At 39.3% G+C, this 10,644-nt stretch overlaps 1 non-coding gene across 1 annotated transcript; it reads right to left on the reverse strand.

Annotated features, from left to right (window-relative positions):
• Positions 1 to 1,104: 1,104 nt before the first annotated feature.
• Positions 1,105 to 1,210, reverse strand: LOC128058041 (U6 spliceosomal RNA). The gene has a single exon (XR_008200393.1). It is a non-coding gene; the product is annotated as a U6 spliceosomal RNA (small nuclear RNA).
• Positions 1,211 to 10,644: the final 9,434 nt, after the last annotated feature.

Here is a 10,644-nt window from a genome sequence, read left to right on the forward strand (position 1 = left end):
TTAAATATCTGTGATCACATAGTCAATAAAATGTGTAGCATTATGAAAATACCTCAATTATACGTTCACTAAGCAAAGTGAGTTCCATAGCCATCTTCATTACTTGTGTAATAACCAAGACTGGCAGCAAGACACAGTAAGACGTCAAGTGGCTTTATTTTCTTTTCCATTATGGCTTATTACAGGATATTGAATATTGTTCCCTGTGCTATACAGTAGAACCTTATGGTTTATCCATTCTATATACAGCACTTGGCATCTTCTAGTCCCAAACTCCCAATCCATCTCTCCCCTGCCATCCTGTCATTTCCCCCACCCCTTGCATCCCTTGGCAACCACAAGTCTATTTCTATACCTGTGAGTCTGTTTCTGTTTCATAGATAAATTCATTTGTGTCATATTTTAGATTTCACTATAAGTGACGGTATTTATAGTTTTCTTTCTGATTTACTGCACTTATTATGATAATATTTAGGTCCATACATATAGCTGCAAATGACTATTTCATTCTTTTTTCTGGCTGAGTAATATCCCACTGTGCATAGGTATTTCCATCTTCTTTATCCATTCTTCTGTCAGTGGACATTTAGGATGCTTCTGTGTCTTGGCTATTGTAAATAGTACTTCTATGAACGTTGTGATGCATGTATGTTTTTGAGTTACAGGTTTTTTTTTCCTCCAGATATATGCCTAGGAGTGGGATTGTTGATTGTATGGAAACTCTATTTTTAGTTTTTTTTTTTTAAAGAAACTCCATACCATTCTCCATAGTGGCTGCATCAGTTTACATTCCCACCAACAATGTAGAAGGGCTCCCTCTTGTCCACACCCTCTCCAGCATACATTATTTGTAGATTTTAACTGATGGCCATTCTGACAAGTGTGAGGTAGTACCTCACACTTATGATTTTTATTTGTTTTTCTCTAATAATTAGTGATATTAAACATCTTTTCTTGTGCCTATTAGCCATCTATATGTCTTCTTTGGAGAAATATCTATTTAGGCCTTCTGACCTTTTTTTGATTGTTTATTTATTTATTTTTTTATTGATGGATAATTGCTTTACAGAATTTTGTTGTTTTCTGTCAAACCTCAACGTGAATAAAAATATGGAATGCTTCACAAATTTGCATGTCATCCTTGTGCAAGGGCCCTGCTAATCTTCCCCGTATCATTCCAATTTATTATATGTGCCACTGAAGCGAGCATTGGGTTTTTTTTTTGTTGTTGTTGTTATTGAGTTCTATGAGTTGTTTGTATATTTTTGAAATTAAGCCCTTGTTGTTTACATCATTTGCAAATACTTCCTTCTAGTCTGTAGGTCGTCTTTTCGTTTTGTTTATGCTTCCCTTTGCTGTGCAAAAGTTTATAGGCTTGATTAGATTCCATTTGTTTATTTTCACTTTTGTTTCTATTGCCTTGGTAGACTGACTTAAGAAAGCATTGATATGATTTAAGACTTCAAGTGACTTTTAACAGTTATTGATTTTGTGGCTGGAAAATCTAGAAAGTTTAACTTTTAAGTTTGAAGTTAATTCAAAGTGAGGAGGGATAGCTAGTACATTGCAATGTTGGATAGTTCACCTAGGATTCAAAAGGCTGAAATAGAAAGCATTTCTATTTATAATACTATGAAACAGTTTAAAATTATGAAACATGCTTGTCACATGTAAAATATCAATTGATCTAAAAGCAAAGCATGGGGAGATCTGACTTGACAAAACTTATAGTCACAAAGAGTTGGACATGACTGAGTGACTAACACTACCTTCACACTTCTTCATGGTCTTTGGGGGAAATGATTGGATTATAAGTTTAAAAAGATTTAGCAGTCTGATTAAAGTAAAGGGAATGTTCACAAAACTTCAAAACCGTGCAACCTTAGGCAGTATAAACAAAAGTCCTCAAAACCAGGGAGGGAATATTCCCTTTGTCCCCCAGACAGTCCCTGTAACCTTTGCAGTGTTGCTGTGGAACAGGAGCATAATTTGAGCAGGATGGCCACGTTGTATCTATGAACTAATGCTAACTCTCTCTCTCTCTCATGCTAACTATGCTTCGTGATCACCCCTAGAGTTTTGTTTTTTAAACTGGTATGCAATGTGATACATTTTAATGTAAGTTTTACACCCTTTACTGTGGTCGAGATAGTCAGCGTGTTCATCACCCCCAGTGTCTCCTTGTGTCTGTCTGTAATTCTGCCCAATTGTCTTCTCTGCTTCCAACCTCCTTCCCTAGGCAACCACTGCTCTTCTTTCTGTCTGTATAAACTAGCTTACATTGTGAAGGATTTTTATTTAAATAGAATCATATAGTACGCATTCTTTTTTGCCTATCACTTGGCATAGTTATTTTCTATCTGTTCATGGTGTTGTTTGTAGCAATAATTGACTGCTTTTCAGTGCTGAGTCTTATTCTGCTGTTTATCCATATCCGGTTTTTGGATATTAGAAATAAGGCAGCTATGAACATATGTGTACATGTCTTTGTATAGATGTGCTTTTCCTTTGGATACATTCCTAGGGGTGGACTGGTTGGATCACGTGATAGGTGTAAAGCAGTACCACGCAAGTGGCTGTTATTTTACGTTCCCACCAAAGCTGTATGAAAGTTCCAGTTCCTGCTCATCCTTACTGACAATGTATGTGCAGCCTTTTAAATTTTTAAGTCATACTGATGGATATGAAGCAATAGCTCATTGAAGTTTTAAGTTGTGTTTCCCTGATGAATAATGGTGTTGAGCATATTTTTTAATGAGCTTATTTACCACCTCTATATTTTTGTGTTGGTGAAGTGGCTATTCAAATCTTTTTCCATTTTGTATTGGACATTTATTTTCTTATTATTTACTTGTGAGAGGTCATTATACATTCTGGATACAAGCTCTTTATCTGATATAAACTTTGCAAATATATTCTTTCCAGTCTATGTCTGTCTTTTCATTCTTTTAATAGTGTCTTTTGAAGGGTTAGTTTTAATATTTAAAGGTTTAATATTCTGATGAAGTCCAATTTGTCAACACTTCTTAATGGAGTGTGTTTTGGTTTCTTACATAAGAAATTTTGCCTAACCCAAGGTCACAGAGATATTCTTTTTTTTCCCCTAGAGGTTTCATAGTATTAGGTTTTACATTTAGGTCTATATTATATTTGGGGTTAGTTTTTGTCTATGGCACAGGCATGGATTGATGTTCATATTTTTACATAAGGGCTTCCCACATGGCTCAGTGGTAGAGAATCTGTCAATGCGGGATACCCAAGAGACGCGGGTTCAGTCCCTGGGTTGGGAAGATTCCCTGGAGAAGGAGATGGCAACACACTCCAATATTCTTGCCTGGAAAATTCCATAGACAGAGGAGCCTGGTGGGCTACAGTCCATGAGGTTGAAGAGTCCAACATGACTGGGGCACACAACGTCTACTTTCTCCATACCTTTGTCTGTTGAGGAGTCTAATCTTTCAACACTGAATTGCCTTTGCTCCTTTGTCAAAAATGAGTGTTCATGTATGTGTAGGTATATTTCTGGCTTCCCTCTATCTTTCCATTGATCTGTTATCAATTAAAGCTTTCATGATACCAATACTACAGTTTTTTTCTAAAGTTTATTTTAATTGGAGGATAATTACTTTACAATATTGTGGTGGTTTTTGCCATACATAGACATGAATCAACCATGGGTGTATACGTGTCCCCCCCATAATGAACACCTCCCTCTTCCCTCCCCAAGTTCAATGCATGAACTTGCACTGGTCATCTATTTTGCATATGGTAATATACATGTTTCAATGCTATTCTCTCAAATCATCCCACCCTTGCCTTCTCCCACAGAGTCCAAAAGTCTGTTCTTTACATCTGTGTCTCTTTTGCTGCCTTGCATGTAGGATCATTGTTACCGTCTTTCTAAATTCCGTATATATGTATTAATATACTCTATTGGTGTTTCTCTTTCTGACTTACTTCTCTCTGCCAAAACTACACACTTTTGATTACTGTAGCTAAATCTTGAAACCAGTCCATCCTAAATGAGATCAGTCCTGGGTGTTCATTGGAAGGACTGATCTTGAAGCTGAAACTCCAATACTTTGGCCACTTGATACGAAGAGCAGACTCATTTGAAAAGACCCTGATGCTGGGAAAGATTGAAGGCAGGAGGAGAAGGGGACGACAGGGGATGAGATGGCTGGATGCATCACTGACTCGATGGATGTGAGTCTGAGTGAACTCTGGGAGTTGGTTATGGACAGGGAGGCCTGGCATGCTGCGATTCATGGGGTCGCAAAGAGTCGGACACGACTGAGTGACTGAACTGAACTGAACTGAAATCTTGAAATTTGGTGGTGTCAAATGGTGGTGTTCTAGTATTTTTTCTTTGTTTTGGGGTATTTTTTTTTTGGTAGATTCTTTGGATTTTATACATAGATAATTATGTCATTTGAAAATAATAACAGCTTTGTTTCTTTCCAATCAGGCTAACTTTTATTTCCCTCTTCCCCTTTGCCTCTCTGTCTCTGTGTCTCTCCTTCCGGCTCTCTGTCTGTCTTTCTATAAATATATGTATATTTAAAAATTCTTCTTGGGTTTCATTTTTGATAGTTTGTTTTTATTTCAAGTTCACTAATATTTTCTTCTGTGATGTCTAACCTGCCATTAATCTCATTCAATAAAGTTTTCATCTCCCATATTGTAGTTTTCATTACTAGAAATTCAATTTACCTGCTTTACTTTTGCATATCTCTACTTAATCTTTTGAATATAAAGAATACAGTTGTAATGGTTTTAATGCACTCATCTGCCAAATTTAATATCTGTATTAGTCTAGGTCACTTTGATTGATTTTTCTCCCTGTAATTATGAAATGTTAATAGCTATTGGAAATAACTCCTGAATAAGATTTTTAAAACTTCTGATTTAACATCTGACTAGCAGGCCTAAAATTAAAGTCTAAATTATAATATCAGAAGATCCATGAAAAATGTCTATAAAGAGAGTCCTATATATTATGAATTGATTGTTAAGAACCTGAAAGTGGAAAGTATGCCATTGATAAGATGAAGGAGAAAAATCTCTATGAATGAAAAATAGTAAGAGCAGCAACTACAGAGAAATGCAATTAGAAATTCAGAGAAAACTAAGTGCATATAATAAAGTCATGTTATAAACATGAAGTCAATGACATTGCATGATTAGAACAATAGATGGAAATGAAAAGGCAGCATTTTCTGAAATAATGAGGCAAAATATTAGACAGTTCAGGAAAATGAAGTGAAAATGTTTTGCATTCATGTGTTGTTTCTTTGAGCTTTCCTAATTACTAGATTTAATTTTGTTTCTGGGATGGATTTAGTTTTCCTCTCTTGAAACTAATTTTTCTTCCTTTCAGAGCATCCTGTCCCTATTAATTTCCTCCAAAGTTTCAAACTTTGTTCTTTCTTTTAAATAAAAAAATAGTTTTGTTCTTGCTGCTTAACCTTCAGTTGAGTTCAGTTCAGTTGCTCAGTCGTGTCCGACTCTTTGCGACCCCATGAATCGCAGCATGCCAGGCCTCCCTGTCCATCACCATCTCCCGGAGTTCACTCAAACTCACGTCCATCGAGTCGGTGATGCCATCCAGCCATCTCATCCTCTGTCGTACTCTTCTCCTCCTGCCCTCAGTCTCTCCCAGCATCAGGGTCTTTTCCAATGAGTCAACTCTTCACATCAGGTGGCCAAAGTACTGGAGTTTCAGCTTTAACATCAGTCCTTCCAAAGAACACCCAGGACTGATCTCCTTTAGAATGGACTGGTTGGATCTCCTTGCAGTCCAAGGGACTCTCAAGAGTCTTCTCCAACACCACAGTTCAAAAGCATCAATTCTTTGGTGCTCAGCTTTCTTCACAGTCCAACTCTCATATCCATACATGACCACCGGAAAAATCATAGCCTTGACTAGATGGATCTTTGTTGGCAAAGTAATGTCTCTGCTTTTGAATATGCTATCTAGGTTGCTCATAACTTTCCTTCCAAGGAGTAAGCATTTTTTAATTTCATGGCTGCAATCACCATCTGCAGTGATTTTGGAGCCCAAAAAAATAAAGTCTGCCACTGTTTCCACTGTTTCCCCATCTACTTCCCATGAAGTGATGGGACCAGATGCCATGATCTTAGTTTCCTGATTGTTGAGCTTTAAGCCAACTTTTTCACTCTCCTCTTTCACTTTCATCAAGAGGCTCTTTAGCTCCTCTTCACTTTCTGCCATAAGGATGGTGTCATCTGCATATCTGAGGTTATTGATATTTCTCCCAACAATCTTGATTACAGCTTGTGCTTCTTCCAGCCCAGAGTTTCTCATGATGTACTCTGCATATAAGATAAATAAGCAGGGTGACAATGTACATCCTTGATGTACTCCTTTTCCTATTTGGAACCAGTCTATTGTTCCATATCCAGTTCTATCTGTTGCTTCCTGACCTGCATATAGGTTTCTCAAGTGGCAGGTCAGGTGGTCTGGTATTCGCATCTCTTTCAGAATTTTCCACAGTTTCTTGTGATCCACACAGTCAAAGGCTTTGGCATAGTCAATAAGGCAGAAATAGATGTTTTTCTGGAACTCTCTTGCTTTTTCCATGATCCAGCGGATGTGGGCAATTTGATCTCTGGTTCCTCTGCCTTTTCTAAAACCAGCTTGAACATCTGGAAGTTCATGGTTCACGTATTGCTGAAGCCTGGCTTGGAGAATTTTGAGCAGTACTTTACTAGCGTGTGAGATGAGTGCAATTGTGTGGTAGTTTGAGCCTTCTTTGGCATTGCCTTTCTTTCGTATTGGAATGAAAACTGACCTTTTCCAGTCCTGTGGCCACTGCTGCGTTTTCCAAATTTGCTGGCATATTGAGTACAGCACTTTCACAGCATCATCTTTCAGGATTTGAAATAGCTCAACTGGAATGCCATCACCTCCACTAGCTTTGTTCGTAGTGATGCTTTCTAAGGCCTGCTCGACTTCAGATTCCAGGATGTCTGGCTCTAGGTGAGTGATCACACCATCATGATTATCTGGGTCATGAAGATCTTTTTTATATAGTTCTTCTGTGTATTCTTGCCACCTCTTCTTAATATCTTCTGCTTCTGTTAGGTCCATACCATTTCTGTCCTTCATCGAGCCCATCTTTGCATGAAATATTCCAATGGTATCTCTAATTTTCTTGAAGCGATCTCTAGTCTTTCCCATTCTGTTGTTTTCCTGTTTCTTTGCACTAATCCCTGATGAAGGCTTTCTTATCTATTCTTACTATTCTTTGGAACTCTGCATTCAAATGAGTTTATCTTTCCTTTTCTCCTTTGCTTTTTGCTTCTCTTCTTTTCACAGCTATTTGTAAGGCCTGCTCAGACAGCCATTTTGCTTTTTTGCATTTCTTTTCCATGGGGATGGTCTTGATCCCTGTCTCATGTACACTGTCATCAACCTTTGTCCATAGTTCATCAGGCACTCTGTCTGTCAGATCTAGTCCCTTAAATCTATTTCTCACTTCCACTGTATAATCATAAGGGATTTGATTTAGGTCATACCTGAATGGTCTACTGGTTTTCCCTACTTTCTTCAGTTTAAGTCTGATTTTGGCAGTAAAGAGTTCATGATCTGAGCCACAGTCAGCTCCCAGTCTTGTTTTTTGCTGACTGTATAGAGCTTCTTCATCTTTGGCTGCAAAGAATATAATCAATCTGATTTCAGTGTTGACCATCTGGTGATGTCCATGTGTAGAGTCTTCTCTTGTGTTGTTGGAAGACGGTGGTTGCTATGACCAGTGTGTTCTCTTGGCAAAACTCTATTAGCCTTAGCCCTGCTTCATTCCAATTTCCAAGGCCAAATTTGCCTGTTACTCCAGGTGTTTCTTGACTTCCTACTTTTGCTTTCCAGTCCCCTATAATGAAAAGAACATCTTTTTTGGGTGTTAGTTCTAAAAGGTCTTGTAGGTCTTCATAGAACCATTCAGCTTCAGCCTCTTCAGTGTTACTGGTTGGGGCATAGGCTTGGATTATCGTGATATTGAATGGTTTGCCTTGGAAACTAACAGAGATCATTCTGTCATTTTTGAGATTGCATTCAAGTACTGCATGTCTTCCCTGGTGGCTCAGATGGTAAAGCATCTGTCTGCAATGCAAGAGAGACGGGTTCGATCCCTGGGTTGGGAAGAAACCCTGGAGAAGGAAATGGTAGCCCACTCCAGTATTCTTGCCTGGAAAATCTCATGGACAGTGGAGCCTGGTAGGCTATTGTCCATGGGATCGCAAAGAGTTGGACACGACTGAGTGACTTCACTTTCAGTTTCACTGCATTTCGGACTCTTTTGTTGACCATGATGCCTACTCCATTTCTTCTAAGGGATTCCTGCCCACAGTAGTAGATATAATGGTCATCTGAGTTAAATTCACCCATTCCAGTCCAATCTAGTTCGCTGATTCCTAGAATGTCGACGTTTACTCTTGCCATCTCCTGTTCGACCACTTCCTATTTGCCTTGATTCATGGACCTAACATTCCAGGTTCGTATGCAATATTACTCTTTATAGCATCGGACCTTGCTTCTATCACCAGTCCCATCCACAACTGGGTATTGTTTTTGCTTTGGCTCCATCCCTTCATTCTTTCTGGAGTTATTTCTCCACTGATCTCCAGTAGCATATTGGGCACCTACTGACCTGGGGAGTTCCTCTTTCAGTATCCTATCATTTTGCCTTTCCATACTGTTCATGGGGTTCTCAAGGCAAGAATACTGAAGTGGTTTGCCATTCCCTTCTCCAGTGGACCACATTCTGTCAGACCTCTCCACCATGACCTGCCCGTCCTGGGTGGCCCCACACGGCATGGCTTAGTTTCACTGAGTTAGACAAGGCTGTGGTCCGTGTGATCAGATTGACTACTTTTCTGTGATTATGGTTTCAGTGTGTCTGCCCTCTGATGACCTCTCGCAACACCTACCGTCTTACTTGGGTTTCTCTTACCTTGGACATGGGGTATCTCTTCACGGCCGCTTCAGCAAAGAGCAGCCGCTGCTCCTTACCTTGAATGAGGGGTATCTCCTCATGGCTGCCCCTCCTGACCTTGAACGTGGAGTAGCTCCTCTCAGCCCTCCTGCGCCCGCAACAGCTGCTGCTCCTTGGACGTGGGGTTGCTCCTCTCGGCCGCCAGCCCTGAACTTGGGCAAGGGGGAGCTTTCAGTACCGTAGTCAATAAATTATATGAGCTATTAAACATTTTATTATAAAGTAGGCTATGGGTTAGATGATTTTGCCCAACTGTAGGCTAACGTGTTTTGAGTGGGTTTAAGGCGGGCTAGGCTCAGCTGTGATGTTTGGTAGGCTGTTGTTGTTGTTTAGTTATTAAGTCACGTCCAACTCTTTTGAGACCCCATGGACTGTAGCCTGCCAGGCTCCTTTGTCCATGGGGTTTCCCAGGAAAGAATACTGGAATGGATTCCAATTTCCTTCTCTAAGGGGATCTTCCCGACCCAGGGGTCAAACCTACATCTCCTGCATTGGCAGACAGATTCTTTACCACTGAGCCACCTGTGAAGCTCTGACTGGTAGGTTAGGTGTAGTTAAAGGCATTTTTGACTTGGGATACTTTCCAACTTATGATGAGTTTATTGAGATGTAACCCCATCACAAGTTGAGAAAGATCTGTAGTTGCTTTCTCTTGCTATTTCTTTCTGTTCTTGAAGGAAAAGCTGTCTGTTGGACTGTTACACAATTTGAACACTCACACAGCGGTTACTTTGCCTTCTGGTCCAGCTGTTGAATAATCATCATGAACAGTACCAAAATAAGTCTTATTTCCTACCAAGAAGGTTAGAACAGACTTGGTCTTCATAATTACTCACACCCAGGAAGCATTTCATTATGCTCTATTTAAAGATTTTGGCACAGTCATATTGACTTTTCAAAAACATTTGTGACATAAGGTGACCTGGATACTAGAAGCTACCAGGAAGATTTTAATTGCTTGAGGAACTTCATCTAATTCTTACAGTGATGGTAGCCCTGACTATTATCCAGTTCACACCTCCTTTCTCTACCCTACTTCAACAGCTGAATAAAGCAAGATTGTATAGTCATACAATAGAACAGCATTCACATAGCAAGTGTCCATTAAATGTTTGAATGGAGAAATAAATGGCCTATTTTATTCATCAGATACCTGGAAACTAAAGTTAAATAATTCTTCCCTCATTTAAAGTTACACAGACAGGTGTTTATAAGCTTTGGTAGGAGAGTAATAGTGCTCTAAAATAACATTAGCTGCCATTTGTTGCACTCTTTTATATTGGCCAGGCTCCTTCCTAGATCCTTTATGTGCATTCTTGGATTCATAGCTTACACTACCTTATGAGCTGGGCGTTGTTCTCTTTTTACAGAGGAAGAAGTCGAAGCATTAGAGAGGTTGAGTAACCAGCTCATGATCACTTACTGAAGGAATGACAGGGCTGGGGTTCAAATTCCAGAGTGCTCGGATTCAAGCCCTGAGCCCTTAACCACTGGTCTAGATTGTCGTGGGAAGGTAGCCATTATCAAAAGACACCTGAGGGATTTGGGAACACTTCACATCCTGAAGGGAACTAAAATGAAAGAAGATGATCTAATAAAGGCAAATTGTACTTTTGCATAAGTTTTA

Source organism: Budorcas taxicolor, chromosome 1 (genome assembly GCF_023091745.1).
Source record: "Budorcas taxicolor isolate Tak-1 chromosome 1, Takin1.1, whole genome shotgun sequence".
In the NCBI taxonomy this organism is placed as follows: Eukaryota; Metazoa; Chordata; class Mammalia; order Artiodactyla; family Bovidae; genus Budorcas; species Budorcas taxicolor.